This window comes from Zea mays, chromosome 5 (genome assembly GCF_902167145.1).
Source record: "Zea mays cultivar B73 chromosome 5, Zm-B73-REFERENCE-NAM-5.0, whole genome shotgun sequence".
Classification (NCBI taxonomy): domain Eukaryota; kingdom Viridiplantae; phylum Streptophyta; class Magnoliopsida; order Poales; family Poaceae; genus Zea; species Zea mays.
The window spans coordinates 101,117,163-101,137,112 of NC_050100.1; the positions used below are offsets into that span (position 1 = coordinate 101,117,163).

Consider the following 19,950-nt stretch of genomic DNA (forward strand, 5'->3'; position numbering starts at 1 on the left):
GCCTATACGCTCTGATTGTCTTACATGCAAACAACACATTTAAATTGCAATATGTTTTCAATTCTGACTAGGGACGGAGGTAGCAGTAGGATGGGTAATGCCCGAGCCTCCCCTTTCGCTTCTGAGATCATATTTCGCTTCCGAGATCATAGATCGTCACTGAAGTCTCACCTAAAATTTAAAAGAGTTCTTATAGTGTAGCGTTCAGTCTTTTTTTCTGGTTCGGTCCCTCATTCTAACATCTGCGTTATCTAATTCAATAGTTGCGAGTGGCACCAGCGAAGTTGAAATGTCAAGTATTGACGAGTCCTGTGTCACTAGTTTGTCCAGGAATATCTATAAGAAAAACAAAGGAACCAGTTGCACTTGGTATTTTCCATTCTCACCGGCCGAGGCCAACCAAGAGCAGGGCAGCAGACTTGAAGCAGACTCGCAACCGGCATCCGAACTCTGGTGCGAACTCGAGCTTGCTCGGCCATGCTCCATGCCTCCCTGTGCGGCGGCGCTGCCGCGGCTGAGATTTCGCGCCACCAGGAGTAATAACTGCTTGTAGCCGGGGTCACGCGTCGGCCGTCGCTGCTTCCCACCTTCACCGACCACTGGCAAAAGTGAAGTGCCCCTCCAACCCAACCCAGCGCCCAGCAACAAAAAACAGGTAAGAAATCTGAAGCACCGATTTGAACTTCAAATTACTTTGGCGGTTGCAACTTGCAAGTCCGGGCTATTAGCTCTAGGTACCAAGGTACATGTCAGCTAAGTACAGTATTATGACTGAAGAAAAGTTCAAAACACTTATGGAAGAGCTAACATCTTTTCCTTTGTGGCTTTCTCCTAATTCAAACAGCTATTACATCTTTTATTTTAAACTTCACTATATAAACAATACAGTATATAGTTTAATATAGTGTATTGCACGATTCGTATATACAATCTTCTAGTCACAGCCATACATCATCTTTATGTGGCTGCACCGGACACGGGTCCGAAGACTTCAAAAAGGAACCGATAAAATTGAATTTACGCTATCCAGTTACCCCCTGCAGATTTACATTTGAGGGGTATTTTAGTTTCTGAACAACGAGAAATTCACAATTTATATGCAAAAAAAAATGTGTTTACTTTAGATCATATCTGTTAATGGCATAGGTGACTAAATACAGATCCATAGCATTACTCTGTCATTTTACACAATCATAGAGGTGGATGGTTATTAAGAAATTAGAATATATTAATGGTTATTATCACTGATGGTGATTAGACTTCGGTGGATTGATGGACAGGTATGTCTAACTTTGTGAAAATTTATAGTATTTATATTTTTTCTAGCAAGATATATATTTAGCAAAAACCTAAATCCAATTATACAATTCTTTGTTGCAATTTTTTTACATTATAAATCTACACTTTAACTTTCAAATTTAAATCCAGTTATTGTATTTTTTTATCCACATGTACTCTAGAGTTTATATTTAATGTGAAATTTTAATATTTAATTTACTTAGAAATGGTTATATAAATGTCGTGGTTTCAAAAACCGAGGACATAGTAGAATTTTTGTTTGGTGAGAGAGGCAAGCATGGACTCATTTCGAATGGTGAATCAGGAGACTCAAACAGGAGGTTTATATTGGTTCAGGCTCGTGCCAGTGTAGTGTTGATTGTGGTATTGTTCAAAGGAGCGTGTTACAAGGAACTCTTTTATAGTTTAAGGAGAGGCTCTTACATAGGGGACTTGTTGTCTAAAGCAGGGTGCGACCTGTTGTCTAAGGTTGTCCTACTGACATAGTTCTCTTGGCGTCGTCTTCTAGTACGTGTGTAGTCGTATGTCTGGCATGGCTGGTCACTCTGTCTATCCGGTATACGAGTCACTGTAGAAACCATGGTGCTAAGGCCCCGTGTAGCGGTGCCTAGCGGGACCCACGAGGCAGAGTTGGGGGATACTGAGGCCGTACACGGCAACGTCTCATCCCATTGTCAAAGATACTCCATCACCCCTATGGCGCATCGTGGCGCCATGCAAGACGGTCTATGGTGGTGACATGCCTTACTGTGTGCCTTGCCTTCACGTCAGGTGGGTATAGGCATGCTCCTGTCGCACGAGTGATAGGGGGACATGGCACCAGGGCCCATAAGTGTATGGGCTCGTCATGGACCTTTGCTTCTCCGCCGTGCAGAGTTGCTCAGCAGGACAGCCAACCTACCTCGCAGAGTTGCTAAGTTGGACTTGGTCGGCCCGTCCGTCTCGCAGAGTTGCTCGACAAGACTTGTTCGGTCAGTACGTCTCGCTGAGTTGCTCGAAAAGACTTGGATGGCCAGTCCACCTCATAGAGTTGTTCTGCATGGCTTGGTCGACCTAGGTGGGCTGCCATGAGTTATGGGCATACTTTGGGTACCCTGTTCCTTGGTATGCATCAGCAGGCCTCGTGCCTTCGTGCAACTTCTTGGAGTTGTGCGGAGGCTTTCTTGTTGGGAACTGAAATCTTAGGTGCACGCAAGCGCATCTTCTAGATGTAGCCCCCAAGCCCCCCCCTCGAGTAATCTGTGAGGATTGCATGGGGGTTTAACTGTCGTTATTTGCAGTTTTGGCATGGACCCTTTTTTGTGATAGTCAGCATGGTTCCCACTTAGCGGCTTCAATCTCAAAGTCATTGGCTGGCTTTTGTATTAAGATATGGGTCTGCTTATCGTCCTCAGATAGACCCTAGTGAGCAGCAACTATGGCCTCAATCTCATCAGCAGATAGTCGTGCCCTATGGCCAGAACCACTACATTCTCCATGAATGAGAGGGTTGGACACGATCTCGAGAAAAGGACTTTGCAACAAGAAAGCAGTACTGTCAGCATAAATAATAGAGTAACTCGATGATTAGCAATGGAAAATCAAGTGATCAAAACTTACAAAAGGAGGAAGATTCCATGCAGAATAGGATCGAGGAGCACCATCATTAACAATAGCGCCCCTCAGCATCAACTCAACTTAGCTCAAGACATCCTCCTCCGAGATTCGCCTATCTGTTACCCAAGAACGATCTCTAACCCAGTATACAGCTATGTAGGGTATACTCTCTCTTTTAGAGGCTGAATGTTTTTTAACACAGAATCGATCACCAAGGCTTCGACAGTCAGAACTCTATCCTTCAAATTAGCAATCTCGACTAACAAAATCCTCGGCTCAGTCACTTCAGAATCAGTTGGGCCCTCTATCCAACTGGGCACTCGCACATCTGGCTACCTCCTAGAGCTGGGAGGTAGGTAATTGTTGTGGTTTTCAAGGGTAAACCATTCGTATCGCCACCCCTTAATACTATCCTTCAGGGGCATATCCAAACATTTAGCTTTCTTGCCTCAACGAAGTTCTAGGCTAGCCCTTCCAACCACTTGTTGTTGTCCACCCACCATACCTGGCTTACAGTGGTAGAGATACCTCCACAATCTAAAATGTGGGCTAATCCCAAGAAAGGCTTCGCTGAGATGTACGAAGATGGCAATTTGTAGAACAGAATTGAGATTCATATGAGTCAGATTAAGAGAATAGTAGTCAAGAAGACAGTGAAAGGAGGAGACGAGTAAACCTAAATCTCGAATTAAGAAAGGAGCGAAGACAACAGACTCGTGGGTATCATCTATGGGGACAGTAATCCCCTTCTAGACTGGCCACGAACTCAACTCTTAGGGGAGAACACCCATCCTGACAAGACAGAACAAATCGGACTTGGAGATGAGAGAGACATAATTACTACAAAATGGAAGTTGTCTATTGGGGTCAAGATGGGGGATAGCGATTGTCGAAGTCCCCAACTTCTTCTTATTGGGTGCCATGAGTCTCCTCGTGAGCACGGATTCGGGTGCTAAGTCACAAGAGCAGGCAAATTTCTAAGGAAAAGGCACAGCGAAAGCAGCGCTAGGGTTTCTGCAAGAAACTGTCAAGTATACGTATATATATCGGAATTGTCACGGTGTCGGCACAAGTAAAACTGCTTTTCGGACCGAGCTAAGTCGGACAAGCTAAGTCAAATGGAAAACACATTCGACACAAAATCAGTCATGAAGGATCGGTCTCAAGGGTTAAGTTGCGAGGACACAGGAAACTAAGCAAAAACAAGAGGTTGATACCGATGAACCATATTCTAGAGCACGATCAGAAACTCGAAGATCAAAGGAAATAAACTAGAAGCTTTATTCATGAGGACAGAAGCACCATTATAGAAGAAGATTCAGTCCATTATGAACTGACCCATGTGAAAGTCGCCTAGAGGGGGGGTGAATAGGCAAATCTGAAATTTATAAACTTTAAGCACCACTACAAGTCGGGGTTAGCGTTAGAAATAAAAGCGAGTCCAAAAGAGAGGGCGAAAACAAATCACAAGCAAATGAAAGTGGATGACACAATGATTTGTTTTACCGAGGTTCGGTTCTTGCAAACCTACTCCTCGTTGAGGTGGTCACAAAGACCGGGTCTCTTTCAACCCTTTCCCTCTCTCAAACGGTCACTTAGGCCGAGTGAGCTTTCTCCTTAATCAAACGGGTCACTTAGACCCCACAAGGACCACTACAAACTTAGTGTCTCTTGCTTTGATTACAAGTGTCTTGAGAATAGGAATGGGGAAGAAGAAAGCACGATTGCAAAAAGCCAAGCGACAAGAGTGACAAATAACACACAAATCACTCTCTCTCTCTCTCTCAAGCCACTAATCACTAATGATCACTCGTCTCAATTGTGGAACTTGGAGAGATTGGAGGCTTTGATTGTGTCTTGGAATGGAATGCTAGCTCTTGTATTGAATGTTGAAGATTGGAATGCTTGAGTGAAGTGAATGGAGGTGGTTGGGGTTGTATTTATAGCCACAAACTACTTCCTAGCCGTTGCCCCTTTCTGCCGACCGCGAACGGTTTGCGCCCCTGGTCCGGATGGTCCGCGCCCCTGGTCCGGACGGTCCGCCTCTGCAGATCAACGGCTGAAAACACAACGGTCAGCAGTAACGGCTATATCAACGACTAAATTGTATTTAATGTGTCGTCAGATGTCAGATAAAGGCAGTCGCGGACGGTCCGGTCGTGCACCCCAGACGGTCTGCGAGGACGCTATAATTCATTTTACCGAACCCGTCACCTTCGGGTTTTTCGGTTCCTCACCTATCGGACGGTCCGCGCCTGAGGCCGGACGATCCACGCGTGGTCTCGGACGGTGCTTGCTCTTCCATCGGACGGTCCGCAGTAGAGACATGTGTTTTTGCATTGGTTCTCTCCAAGGGTCATTTAGGTGTTGCGGACGGTCCGCCGCAAAGGCCCGGACGGTCCACGCTTAGTCTGTTTTTCCAAAAAGCTTCTCCTGTCCGGAATAATCTACGGTATTCTGGACAATCGATTTAGAATAGTTGTAGATGAACGTTTGGTACCTGTAGAACATATAATCTAGAGCAAACTAGTTAGTCCAATTATTTGTGTTGGGCAATTCAACCACCAAAATCATTTAGGAAAAGGTTTTACCCTATTTCCCTTTCACCATGCAAAAGACCCTTGCTACTACTACTACACCTACCAACTACTACTACACTACATAATACTACGAACTAAGCCGTTGGCGGCTTGCCACCGGCGTTGCTGCCCTTGCCGCCACCATTGCCTCCATCGCCATTGCCATCGTCGCTATCGCTGCCCTTAACACGGCTGTCGTTGTCGCCACCACTGTTGCTTCCCTTGCTACTGCTGCTGTCAACGCCGCCTTTGCCGCCGTCGCCACCGCCATCCTTGCCCTTGCTACCGCTGTCGACATTGTCATACATGGCTCCTTCATCACCACCGGCGTAGCCATCATCGTCGACATCGCCCTCCTCCTCCTCCCTGACTCATCCAAGTCATCGAGGTCGGACAGCTCGATGCCCCAGAGATAAGCCCTCTCCCCGCCGACATCCCCATGGAGTCGTCCTTGCAAACGGATGATGGGGAGCCAGGGGACGGCAGATTGGTCCTCTCATCAGAGAGCTCTGTGTCACCGAAGTCCTCCGATGGCGGAGTTGGAGGATGTTTCCTCTTATCACCCCTGGTGTTCCTCCTACCCTTACCGTCTTTCTTTCCCGCCATCGGAGTTTCTAGAAGAGGAGAAGAGGATAGGAGGAAACAAGAAGTATGTGCAAGTGAAGGAGTTTGCGGCACACAGTTGGTCTATTTAAAGAAATGAAACAGTACCTCTTTGTATTCCGGTCGTACAACAAACAGTCGCCAGCCTTCAAGAGTCGTTTGGATTCCAAGAAATTGCATGCTTCTGTCACCCTTTAGCGTAACACAACACCAACACCTCAAACAACTATTATGTGGACAAGACAACGTACACACGCATTGGGCACACCCATTGAGTGCACATATTAGATTTTCTAGAAAACACAATATATGAAATATCAACGACAGTCCTACAATATGACAAACTCAAGATCGATAGAAGTTTACTGGTCAAACCTGAGTCAACCAGACCTATATCAGTTGAATTCAGTCGGTAGCCTTAGCAAGCCTGGCGAGACATGCCCTGACTAGAGTTCAGTCAGCCAGGCCTTAGTCGGTTGACCCTTAGTCGGCCAAACCACCCTCAAGACAAAGTTAGTTGGCTAGATCAACGGCTGAAAACACAACGGTCAGCAGTAACAGCTATATCAATGGCTACATTGCATTTAATGCATCGTCAGATGTCAAATAAAGGCAGTCGCGGACGGTCCGGTCGTGCACCCCGGACGGTCCGCGAGGATGCTATAATTCATTTTACCGAACCTGTCACCTTCGGGTTTTTCGGTTCCTCACCTACCGGACGGTCCGCGCGTGGTCTCAAACGGTGCTTGCTCTTCCATCGGACGGTCCGCAGTAGAGACATGTGTTTTTGCATTGGTTCTGTCCGAGTGTCATTTAGGTGTCACGGACGGTCCGCCGCAAAGGACCGAACGGTCCGCACTTAGTCTGTTTTTCTAAAAAGCTTCTCTTGTCCGGAATAATCTACGGTATTCTGGACAGTCGATTTAGAATAGTTGTAGATGAACCTTTGGCACCTGTAGAACATATAATCTAGAGCAAACTAGTTAGTCCAATTATTTGTGTTGGGCAGTTCAACCACCAAAATCATTTAGGAAAAGGTTTGACCCTATTTCCCTTTCAATCTCCCCCTTTTTGGTGATTGATGCCAACACAAACCAAAGCAAATATATAAGTGCAGAATTGAACTAGTTTGCATAAGGTAAGTGCAACGGTTGCTTGGAATTAGACCAATTTACATTTCATAACATATGCATGGATTGCTTTCTTCATTTTAACATTTTGGACCACGCTTGCACCACTTGTTTTGTTTTTGCAAATGTTTTGGAAATTCTTTTTCAAAGTCTTTTTGCAAATAGTCAAAGGTATGTGAATATGATTTTGAGAAGCATTTTCAAGATTTGAAGTTTTCTCCCCCTGTTTCAAATGCTTTTCCTTTGACTAAACAAAACTCCCCCTCAAAGAAATTCTCCTCTTAGTGTTCAAGAGAGTTTTAGATATTAATTTTGAAGAGGTTATACTAATTTGGAATTATATCAAAAATAAGATACCAATTTGAAAATTTTCAAAAACACTTCTTTAATATGAATTGAAAGACTACAAATTTTTGAAATTGGTGGTGGTGCGGTCCTTTTGCTTTGGGCTAATACTTTCTCCCCCTTTGGCATGAATCGCCAAAAACGGATACTTGTGAGTGAAATATGAGCCCTTTCAAACTTTCTCCCCTTTTGGTAAATAATATAGGAGTGAAGATTATACCAAATTGGAGAGCGGTGTGGAGCGATGGCGAAGGATGAATAATGCGATGGAGTGGAGTGGAAGCCTTGTCTTCGCCGAAGACTCCATTTCCCTTTCAATCTATGACTTATCATGAAATACACTTGAAAAACACATTAGTCATAGCACATTAAAGAGATGATCAAAGGTATATATGAGCAATGTGTGCAAAGTATCAATCAAAATTCCTAGAATCAAGAATGTTTAGCTCATGCCTAAGTTTGGTAAAAGTTTTCTCATCTAATGGCTTGGTAAAGATATCGGCTAACTGATCTTTGGTGTTAATGTAAGCAATCTCGATATCTCCCCGTTGTTGGTGATCCCTTAAAAAATGATACCGAATGGCTATGTGTTTAGTGCGGCTATGCTCAACGGGATTATCCGCCATGCAGATTGCACTCTCATTATCACAAAGGAGAGGAACTTTGGTTAATTTGTAACCATAGTCCCTAAGGGTTTGCCTCATCCAAAGCAATTGCGCCCAACAATGGCCTGCGGCAATATACTCAGCTTCGGCGGTAGAAAGAGCTACGGAATTTTGTTTCTTTGAAGCCGTAGACACCAGAGATCATCCCAAGAACTGGCAAGTCCCTGATGTGCTCTTTCTATCAATCTTACACCCTGCCCAATCAGCATCTGAATAACCAATTAAATCAAAAGTGGATCCCCTGGGGTACCAAAGGCCAAACTTAGGAGTATGAACTAAATATCTCAAGATTCGTTTTACGGCCCTAAGGTGAACTTCCTTAGGATCGGCTTGGAATCTTGCACACATGCATACAGAAAGCATTATATCCGGTCGAGAAGCACATAAATAGAGTAAAGAACCTATCATCGACCTGTATACCTTTTGATCTACGAATTTACCTCCCATGTCGAGGTCGAGATGCCCATTAGTTCCCATGGGTGTCTTGATGGGCTTGGCATCCTTCATCCCAAACTTGGTGAGTATGTCTTGAATGTACTTCGTTTGGCTAATGAAGGTGCCCTCTTGGAGTTGCTTTACTTGAAATCCTAGAAAATACTTCAACTCCCCCATCATAGACATCTCGAATTTTTGTACCATGATCCTACTAAACTCTTCACATGTAGATTTGTTAGTAGACCCAAATATAATATCATCAACATAAATTTGGCATACAAAAAATCATTTTCAATAGTTTTAGTAAAAAGAGTAGGATCGGCTTTTTCGACTTTAAAGCCATTAGCGATAAGAAAATCTCTTAGGCATTCATACCATGCTCTTGGGGCTTGCTTGAGCCTATAAAGCGCGTTAGAGAGTTTATAGACATGGTTAGGATACTCACTATCTTCAAAGCTGGGAGGTTGCTCAACATAGACCTCCTCCTTAATTGGTCCATTGAGGAAGGCACTTTTCACGTCCATTTGATAGAGCTTAAAGCCATGGTAAGTAGCATAGGCAAGTAATATACGAATTAACTCAAGCCTAGCTACGGGTGCATAGGTTTCACCGAAATCCAAACCTTCGACTTGTGAATATCCCTTGGCTACAAGTCAGGCTTTGTTCCTTGTCACCACACCATGCTCATCTTGCTTGTTACGGAAGACCCACTTGGTTCCTACAACATTTTGATTAGGACGTGGAACTAAATGTCATACCTCATTCCTCGTGAAGTTGTTGAGTTCCTCTTGCATTGCCAACACCAAATCCGAATCCCTTAATGCGTCTTCCACCCTGTATGGCTCAATAGAAGACACAAAGGAATAATGTTCACAAAAATGAGCAACACGAGATCGAGTGGTTACCCCCTTTTGAATGTCGCCGAGGATGGTGTTCACGGGGTGATCTCGTTGTATTGCTTGGTGGACTCTTGGGTGTGGAGGTCTTGGACCCTCATCATCTTCCTTGTCTTGATCATTAGCATCTCCCCCTTGATCATTGTCCTTTTCTTGAGGTGGCTCTTCTTGATCTTCATCATCATCATCTTGAGCTTGATCCTCATCTTGAGTTGGTGGAGATGCTTGATTTGAAGATGATGGTTGATCTTGTGCACGTGGAGGCTCCTCGGATTCCTAAGGACACACATCCCCAATGGACATGTTCCTTAGCGCGATGCACGGGGCCTCTTCATCATCTAGCTCATCAAGATCAACTTGCTCTACTTGAGAGCCGTTAGTCTCATCAAACACAATGTCACAAGAAACTTCAACTAATCCAGTGGACCTGTTAAAGACTCTATATGCCCTTGTGTTTGAGTCATAACCAAGTAAAAAGCCTTCTACAGCCTTAGGAGCAAATTTAGATTTTCTACCTCTTTTAACAAGAATAAAGCATTTGCTACGAAAGACTCTAAAATATGAAACATTGGGCTTTTTACCGGTGAGGAGATCATAAGATGTCTTCTTGAGGATTCAGTGTAGATAGAGACGGTTGATGGCGTAGCAAGCGGTGTTGATTGCTTCCACCCAAAACCGGTCCGAGGTCTTGTACTCATCAAGCATGGTCCTTGCCATGTCAAGTAGAGTTCTATTCTTCCTCTCCACTACACCATTTTGTTGTGGCATGTCGGGAGAAGAGAACTCATGCTTGATACCCTCATCCTCAAGAAAGCCTTCAATTTGAGAGTTCTTGAACTCCGTTCCGTTGTTGCTTCTAATCTTTTTGATCCTTAAGCCGAACTCATTTTGAGCCCGTCTCAAGAATCCCTTCAATGTCTCTTGGGTTTGTGATTTTTCCTGCAAAAAGAATACTCAAGTGAAGCGAGAATAATCATCCACAATAACTAGACAGTACTTACTCCCGTCGATGCTTATGTAAGCTATCGGGCCGAATAAATCCATGTGGAGGAGCTCCAGTGGCCTGTCAGTTGTCATGATGTTCTTGTGTGAATGATGAACACCAATTTGCTTCCCTGCTTGGCATGCGCTACAAATCCTGTCTTTCTCAAAATGAACATTGGTTAGTCCCAAAATGTGCTCTCCCTTTAGAAGCTTGTGAAGATTCTTCATTCCAACGTGGGCTAGTCGGCGATGCTAGAGCCAACCCATGTTAGTCTTAGCAATTAAGCAAGTGTCGAGTTCAGCTCTATTGAAATCAACTAAATATAGCTGACCCTCTAACACTCCCTTAAAAGCTACTGAATCATCACTTCTTCTAAATACAGTAACACCTACATTTGTAAAAAGACAATTGTAGCCCATTTTGCATAATTGAGAAACAGAAAGCAAATTGTAATCTAATTAATCTACAAGAAAAACATTGGAAATAGAATGGTCAGGTGATATGGCAATTTTACCCAATCCTTTGACCAACCCTTGATTTCCATCCCCGAATGTGATTGCTCGTTGAGGATCTTGGTTTTTCTCATAGGAGGAGAACATCCTTTTCTCCCCTGTCATGTGGTTTGTGCACCCGCTATCGATGATCCAACTTGAGCCCCTGGATGCATAAACCTACAAAACAAGTTTAGGCCTTGTTCTTAGGTACCTAAACGGTCTTGGGTCCTTTGACATTAGAAACAAGCACCTTGGGTACCCAAACACAAGTCTTTGATCCCTTGTGTTTGCCCCCAACATATTTGGCAACTATTTTGCCTGATTTGTTAGTTAAAACATAAGATGCATCAAAAGTCTTAAATGCAATACTAGGTTTGTTTGATGCAATAGGACTTTTCTTCATAGGCAATTTAGCATGAGTGGATTGCCTAGAACTAGATGCCTCACTCTTATACATAAAAGTATGATGAGAGCCAGAGTGAGACTTCCTAGAGTGAATTCTCCTAATTTTGTGCTCGGGATAACCGGCATGGTACAAAATGTAAACCTCGTTATCCTGAGGCATGGGAGCTTTGCCCTTAACAAAGTTAGACAATCTTTTAGGAGTGGCATTAAGCTTGACATTGTCTCCCTGTTGGAAGCCAATGCCATCCTTAATGCCAGGGCGTCTCCCACTATAAAGCATGCTACGAGCAAATTTAAATTTTTCATTTTCTAACTCATGCTTGGTAATTTTAGCATCTAATTTTGCTATATGATCATTTTGTTGTTTAATCATAGCAATGTGATCATGAATAGCATGAATGTTAACATCTCTACATCTAGTGCAAATAGTAACATGCTCAATGGTAGATGTAGAGGATTTGCAAGTTTTTAATTCAACAATCTTAGCATATAAAATAGCATTCTCATCTCTAAGATTGGAAATAGAAGTATTGCAAACATCTAAGTCTTTAGCCTTAGAAATTAATTTTTCATTCTCATTTCTAAGGCTAGCAAGAGAGACATTCAATTTTTCAATCTTAGCAATTGAACTAGCATTATCATTTCTAAGATTGGCAATTGAATCATCACAAACATTTTGTCGGCGTTTCGACCCCGGGGGGTCCCTGGACCGACGAGTAAATTGTCGCTGCGTGTCCCAGCCCAGATGGGTCGGCGCGAGATGGAACACAAGGCGGAAAGAAAAGGGGAACCGCGGCTCGTGTTATCCTGCACCCAGGGCGGATGCGCTTGCAGTAGGGGGTTACAAGCGTTCGCGAGAGAGGGAGAGAGCCTGTTCGTCAGCCTGTCCTCCCGCGCGGCCACCTTCTCGTACGGGGGCCCTGGACCTTCCTTTTATAGACGTAAGGAGAGGGCCCAGGTGTACAATGGGGGGTGTAGCAGTATGCTAACATGTCTGACAGAGAGGAGCCAGAGTCCTATGTACATGCCGACGTGGCTGTCGGAGAGGTGTTAGTGCCCTGTGCATGTGGCGTCGTGGCCGTCGGAGGAGCGCTTGAGCCCTATAGAAGCACAGCTGTTGGGGCTGTCGGGACCTTGCTGACGTCTCCTTGCTTCCGTAGGGGGCTGAGAACCGCCGTCGTCATGGGAGCATGCGGGGTGCCATCATTACTTGTTTTACCGGGGCGAGCCAGATGGGACGCCGGTCTTGTTCCCCGTAGCCTGAGCTAGCTAGGGGTAGGGTAATGATGTACCCCCCTGCGACGTGGTCGGTCCGAGCCCAAGATCGGGCGAGGCGGAGACTCCTCCGAGGTCGAGGTCGAGTCCGAGCCCTGGGGTCGGGCGAGGCAGAGACCGTCTTTCGAGGTCGAGGTAGAGTCCGAGCCCTAGCGTCGGGCGAGGCGGAGACCGTCTTCCGAGGTCGAGGCGGAGTCCGAGCCCCGGGGTCGGGCGAGGCGGAGACCGTCTTCTGAGGTCAAGGCGGGGGCCGAGCCCTGGGGTCGGGCGAGGCGGAGCTTCCTATGGCGCCTGAGACTGGGCTTGGCGGCTGTCAGCCTCACCCTGGCGGGTGGCACAGCAGTCGGAGCAGGGCAGGTGGCGCTGTTTTCCTGTTAGGTCAGTCAGTGGAGGGGCGAAGTGACTGCGGTCACTTCAGCCCTGTCGACTGAAGAACACACGTCAGGATAAGGTGTCAGGCGATCCTTGCATTGAATGCTCCTGCGATATGGTCGGTTGGCGAGGCGATCTGGCCAAGGTTGCTTCACTGCGAAGCCTGCCCGAGCTGGGCCTCGGGCGAGTCGAAGGTGCGCCCATTGCTTGAGGAGGCCCTCGGGCGAGGCATGAATCCACCTGGGTCTACTGTTCCTGCCTAAGGCTAGGCTCGGGCGAGGCGAGATCGTGTCCCTTGAGTGGACGGAGCTTTGACCTGTATTGTGCCCATCAGGCCTTTGCAGCTTGTGCTGATGGTGATTACTAGCCGAGTTTAGGAGTCTTGGGGGTACCCCTAATTATGGTCCCCGACAGTAGCCCCCGAGCCTCAAAGGGAGTGTTGGTACTCGCTTGGAGGCTTTGTCACACTTTTTTGCAAGGGGACCGGCCTTTCTCGGTTACATTTTGTTCCGGTGGGTGCGCGCGAGCGCACCCGCCGGGTGTAGCCCCCGAGGCCTCGGAGGAGTGGTTTGACTCCTCCGAGGTCTTAATGCCTTTCGTGATGCCTCAGCTGGTCTGGTTGTTCCCTCATGCGATCTGGTCATAGCCCGGGTGCATGGTCAGGTTCCGAGTTCTCGGGCTGGTATGTTGACGCTATCAACGGTTTGGCCGTAGCTGGGTTTGCGAGAGCAGCCCCCGAGCCTCTGCACAGAACAAGCGGGCGGTCAAGGACTGACTCGGCTTTTATCATATGCCCCTTCGTCGCCTTTCCGCAAGGAGGAGGGGGGGAAAGCGCCATGTTGCCCTCGGAGGGCGCCGAACATGGTGTCTCCAGTGAGTTGCTAACGGGTGATCCGAGTGGACGCCCGTGCCCCGTTCGATAAGGGTCGGCTAGTGGCCCAGAGGCGCGCTCCAAAAGTACCTGCAGGTGATTTGCCGGACCCGGTCCCGTTTGATAGGGTCCGAGGGCTCGATGCCTCCCTCTGATGGGATTCCGTTACAGAATCGCTCCTACTGGTCTCAAAAATGTCCTAGGGTACCTCGGGAGCGTAGCCCGAGCGTCGGCCATGTATCGGACGTACCTAGAGTCATCCCTCGCTCTGCGTGTTCTGAGGCGGCTGTCGAACCCTTCGGGGGGCCAGCCTTCGAACCCCTGATCAGTAGTGGGCGCGGAGCCCGAGTGGCCTGAGGCGGCTGTCGAACCCTTCCGAGGGGCCAGCCTTCGAACCTCTGACCAGTAGTGCGCGTGGAGCCCGAGTGCTCTGAGGCGGCTGTCGAACCCTTTCGAGGGGCCAGCCTTCGAACCTCTGATCAGTAGGAGGGCTCGGGGCCCGCTTCCTTCACGGAGAAGGATCCCTTTCGGGGTATCCCCTTTCCCGGTCCCTGTAGCAAGAGAGAGAAAGGGGAAGAGGAAAAGGATACGAATTTAAACGATGTGGTGCACCTTTTTTGACGCGGTCATTATGGCGGAGGTGAAACGTCGCCTGCTTCACCTGCCAAAGGTGTCGCCTGTCCTACCGCGAAGTTAATGCGACGGGACGAGTGGTTCACGGGGCAGCCGTTGCGCATGCGTGAGCCGTTCGAGGAACGGGCGTTTTGTCTTCACACCGTAGGAGAGGGCTCTCCTGCTGCTCCAGGAGGGGACGTGAGCCTGCAGACGATTTGACCGCCGCTTCCGCTCGCCTGCTGCCGCCATTACTGTCGGCCCACTTTTGGCCGTATCGACTGTCGCGCCTTCTCCCGCGGCTGACTGACCCGTGATCGACGTGCTTGGCTGGCACTGTTGGTCCGTGCGCGGGGTTGCCTCGAGCTACGGCACTGGTTCCGCAGCCGAGAAGGCGCAGCATTGGCGTAAGTGGCGGTGCAGTTTTTCGCACGCAGTAACCGGCGCGCCGGTTACATGATGTGTGGGCCTAGGCCTCCATGCTGGATGCGTCGAAGTCGAAAGGGTGCATCCCCGTGGTGCGGTTGCATGCCGCCTGCATGGCGGTCCGCCCTTTCACCCCCTGGTTTAGGCGAAGATGGAGGAGTGCTTGTAACCGCTGGGTGGTTACACACTCCGCGCGCGGCGGTTTGGCTTCTTCTGTCCTGGACCAGCTCGCATGACGAGTGGGACCCAGCCCCCGTGTCGTAGGGGGAGGACCCTGGAGCGTGTTGGTGAAGACTTAGTCCGTGACGCCTGAGGACGCGAGTGGGGAGAGTCGCCTTTAAAAAGGGATCAACTCCCTGGGTGGCAGCCACGCCTCCGCACTCCCCTCATGCATTGCGCCCTTCCACCTTCCGAGCCCCCGGATGGGGAGCGCCCGCGTTGCTTTCGTCTTGCTGCTGTTGGAGGAGCGCAACTTCGTGGAGGTTGGCACCCTTCAGCCATTGCTCGGCTTCAAGGATTTTCATCAGGAAGCTCGGCTGCATCCCCTCACCAATGGTCACCCAAGACGGTGACCACCAGTTCGATGGTGGGGAGAAGCAAGCCGGGCTGCGACTTCTGCCCCTCCCTTAGCTTCAAGGATTTACATTATCCTTGCTGGGGCGGGGGGCGAGCTGAGCCAGAGCTCTACCTCCCGTACGGGCCGGCGGGCCACCTCTTCCTTCAGCATCCAGAGGAGAGGGCTCTCACCGGCCTAGCGGAGGGGGCGGACTTCGACAACGCGGGACCGGCCGGCCGCAAGCGTCGTCAGCTCCAGTGTGTTGGGCTCGCTGGCGCAGCTGGCTCTGGCTCAGCTTCCGGTGCCCCCTCCCACCGCTGGGCGGAGTGTGGCTATCTGCCCGCCGTATGGGCAGCTGTTGCGCCGCGCGCACCGGGGGACCGCCCAAGACGTCGCTTGCTGCTAGGGCGGCGTTCGCGTTCTTGGGCTGTCCTGCCCTCGCTCCGGCACGACGCCACCACGCGGAGGTCGGTGCTCGCCCGTCCGGGAGGACTCGAGTGGGGATCTGCCGGTGGGCAGGTGGCTACCGTCGTCGGTGCTGAGGTGGTGGCAGCTGGAGAAAGCTTCCCCACCGACGAGGGTGTCAGCGCCACCCTCGGACCGACCTCCGACTCTTTGGCTTTGATAGCTTGTCCTCGCCCCTCGAGTGGGGACGCGGGCGAGGGCCTTGTCGTAGCAGCGTCTGCCCTAAGGTCATCGCTGCTGCTGTTTAGCCGCCCGGGGTGGAGGTCGTTATCGCTGCTGACGGAGTGGGCGGCGGCGAGCCACCTGGAATTTGTCGTCCCGCAGGCCCTCCAATGTGGGAGGTTGTTCGTACCTACGGGAGCGGAACTGGAGTTCCGTTTGTAATGGCACCTTGAGTGCCAGTGTATGTTCATTGCGGCTGTCGGGGCCTGAACATCTGTGTATTTGGGCGTGAAGCCGTGTCTTCCCCTTGTTTCGAGTATTGGGACTCGCCTATCGACTAGCTGAGCCGCTTAACCGAGTGTGAGTCGCTTTGCGTGGAAGGTGACGAGTGAGGTATCCGTATCCCGGAGGCGTAGGAGTCCCTCGGCTCGGTTGGCCTTGCCACTCAAAGCTCCTCTTTCTCAGTTAAGGAACCCTCGGCTGCTCTACGATGAGCCGGAGCCGGAGGCAGCGGTGTCAGCATGGACAGAGGCAGAGTTGGCTCGAAAAGGGGCTTCGTCGGCCCAGGAGTAGGTGACTTCCCAGGCCGAGGAGGTGTAGCAGTGGCGGCTGGCACCGGGCCGAGTCATCCACTAGCGGGACCATCCCCGGAGTCGGGCTGCCGAGGCCATGCGCTGGGCTGATGCCCTCGGGGGACAACTGGCTGAGGCTACGGAGCGACCGGACAAGCCGTCTGCTCAGGCCGGGTTCCTGGAGGAGACGCTGGCGGCGATGGCCCAGGCGCGGTGTTGATATCTTCCTTCGAGGTGGAGATCCTTCGCCCGTGTCGTCGTTCGAGGCCGGGCCAGATCCCGCCAAAGGTGGAAACAACGCTGAGGGTGTTGTTGTTCCCTCTATTGATGTCAGCACTTATCGCGGAAGGTGATGAGTGAGGTATCCGTATCCCAGAGGCATAGGAGTCCCTCGGCTCGGTCTGCCTCGCCGCTTACGTGTACTCTTACATGTTCGCAAGATTCTGTTATCGACATAGTCGAGAAGGCATGAAAAATCGTTCTGACAGAAAAGTTTTCGAGCGTTAAGACTCGTTCGGGCAGCAGAATCGCTTATCCGAGCGTGAGTTACTTATCGCAGAAGGTGATGAGTGAGGTATCCGTATCCCGAAGGCGTAGGAGTCCCTCAGCTCGGTCGGCCTTGCCGCTTACGTGTACTCCGTCTTTTTCAGGATCATGCTATCGAAGTAGTCGAAAAGCACGAAAGATGTTCTGGCAGAAAGACTTTTTCCGAGGAAAATTTTGACGCAGAGGGGGTTCCCCCCTTCTAGCCCCCGAGGGAGGGTCGGGCTTTGCCGAGGCAAGGCTGACCCTTCCTTGATGGTTAGATTCTTTTCGTGTATGTAAATAGAACGAGGCATATGAACGACTTGAAAACATCTTAAGGGTAAAAGCGACGTAGCTGTCGGATGTTCCAAGCGTTGCTGTACACCTCGCCTTGACTGTTGGCCAACTTGTAGGTTCCGGGCTTCAAAATCTTGGCGATGATGAACGGCCCTTCCTAGGGAGGAGTGAGCTTGTGGCGCCCTCGGGCGTCTTGTCGTAGTCAAAGCACCAAGTCCCCCAATTGGAGGTCTCGGGACCGAACCCCTTGGGCGTGGTAGCGTCGCAGAGACTGCTGATACCGCGCCGAGTGTAGTAAGGCCATGTCCCGAGCCTCTTCCAGTTGGTCCAGTGAGTCTTCTCGGCTTGTCTGGTTGCTTCGGTCGTCGTACGCCCTCGTCCTTGGGGAACCGTATTCTAAGTCTGTGGGCAAGATAGCCTCGGCCCCATAGACTAGAAAAAACAGGTGAAGCCTGTGGCCCGGCTTGGCATCGTTCTCAGACTCCAGACCACCGAGGAGAGTTCCTTCATCCATCGTCTGCCAAACTTGTTGAGGTCGTTGTAGATCCTCGGCTTAAGTCCCTGCAGAATCATGTCGTTGGCACGCTCTACCTGCCCATTCGTCATGGGGTGAGCTACGGCGGCCCAGTCCACTCGGATGTGGTGGTCCTCGCAGAAGTCCAGGAACTTATTGCCAGTGAACTGGGTGCCGTTGTCGGTGATGATGGAGTTCGGGACCCCAAAGCGATGGATGATGTTGGTGAAGAACGCCACCGCCTGTTTGGACCTGATGCTGTTTAGGGGTCGGACCTCAATCCACTTGGAGAATTTGTTGATAGCGACCAGCAGGTGCGTGAAGCCCCTGGGTGCCTTCTGCAAGGGACCGACGAGGTCCAGACCCCACATAGCAAATGACCAGGTGATGGGTATTGTTTGCAGGGCCTGAGCAGGCAGGTGTGTCTGCCTTGCGTAGAACTGACACTCTTGGCAGGAGCGTACAATCCTAGTGGCGTCGGCCACAGCGGTTCGCCAGTAGAAACCTTGTCGGAAGGCATTTCCAACGAGGGCTCGAGGTGCTGCGTGATGATCGCAAGCCCTCGAGTGTATTTCTTGCAATAGCTCCTGACCTTCCGCGACGGATATGCATCGCTGGAGGATGCCTGAGGGGCTGTGGTGGTAGAGCTCCTTCTCGTCACCCAGCAAGACAAATGACTTGGCGCGCCGCGCCAGTCGCCGAGCCTCGGCTCTATCGAGGGGTAGCTCTCCTCGGTGGAGATATTGCAGGTACGGGGTCTGTCAGTTTTGATTAGGCGTGACCCCATTCCGCTCTTCCTCGACACGCAAAGCCTCACCCTCGGGGGCCGAGGGTGCCTCGGGCTGGGCGGAGGCCTCCTCGGGCTCGGGCGTGTCGTCGGTCTTGACGGAGGGTTGATGTAGGTCTCGGGAGAAGACGTCCGGGGGGACCGTTGTCCACCCCGAGGCTATTTTAGCCAGCTCGTCCGCAGTCTCGTTGTACCGTCGGGCGATGTGGTTGAGCTCGAGCCCGTAGAACTTGTCTTCCAGGCGCCGAACCTCGTCGCAATAGGCTTCCATCTTCGGGTCGCGGCAGTGGGAGTTCTTCATGACTTGATCGATGACAAGCTGCGAGTCGCCACGAGCGTCGAGGCGCCGAACCCCTAGCTCGATGGCGATGCGCAACCCGTTAACTAGTGCCTCGTACTCGGCCACGTTGTTTGACGCCGGGAAATGGAGGCGCAGCACGTAGAGGAGGTGCTTTCCAAGGGGTGAGATGAAGAGCAGGCCCGCACCCGCTCCTGTCTTCATCAGCGACCCATCGAAATACATGGTCCAGAGTTCCGGTTGGATCGGAGCTGTTGGAAGCTGAGTGTCGACCCATTCAGCCACAAAGTCCGCCAAGACTTGGGACTTGATGGCCTTCCGAGGAGCGAACGAGATTGTCTCGCCCATGATCTCCACCACCCACTTTGCAATCCTACCCGAGGCCTCTCGGCACTGGATGATCTCCCCCAGGGGGAAGGATGACACCACAGTCACCAGATGAGACTCGAAGTAGTGTCGCAACTTTCGTCGCGTCAGAATTACTGCGTACAGTAGCTTCTGAATTTGCGGGTAGCGGATTTTGGTCTCGGACAGTACCTCACTGATGAAGTAGACCGGTCTCTGGACGAGCAATGTATGCCCTTCTTCTCGTCTCTCGACTACGATCGCGGCGCTGACCACCTGAGTGGTTGCGGCTACGTAGATCAAGAGGGCTTCTTCGGCAGCGGGGGCCACCAGGATGGGCGCGCTTGTAAGGAGCGCCTTTAAGTTCCCGAGGGCTTCCTCGGCCTCGGAGGTCCAAGTGAAGCGCTCGGTCTTCCTTAAAAGGCGGTACAGGGGTAGGCC

General features: G+C 50.2%; 1 protein-coding gene across 1 annotated transcript in view; it reads left to right on the top strand.

Moving 5' to 3' along the window:
• Nucleotides 1–302: 302 nt before the first annotated feature.
• Nucleotides 303–19,950, top strand: part of LOC103626750 (Leucine zipper protein-like) — a 36,845-nt gene continuing 17,197 nt past the window's right edge. The window contains exon 1 of the mRNA XM_008647125.3: nt 303–655. The gene's annotated coding sequence lies outside the window, so the exon portion shown is untranslated. The remainder of the gene's footprint in view (nt 656–19,950) is intronic.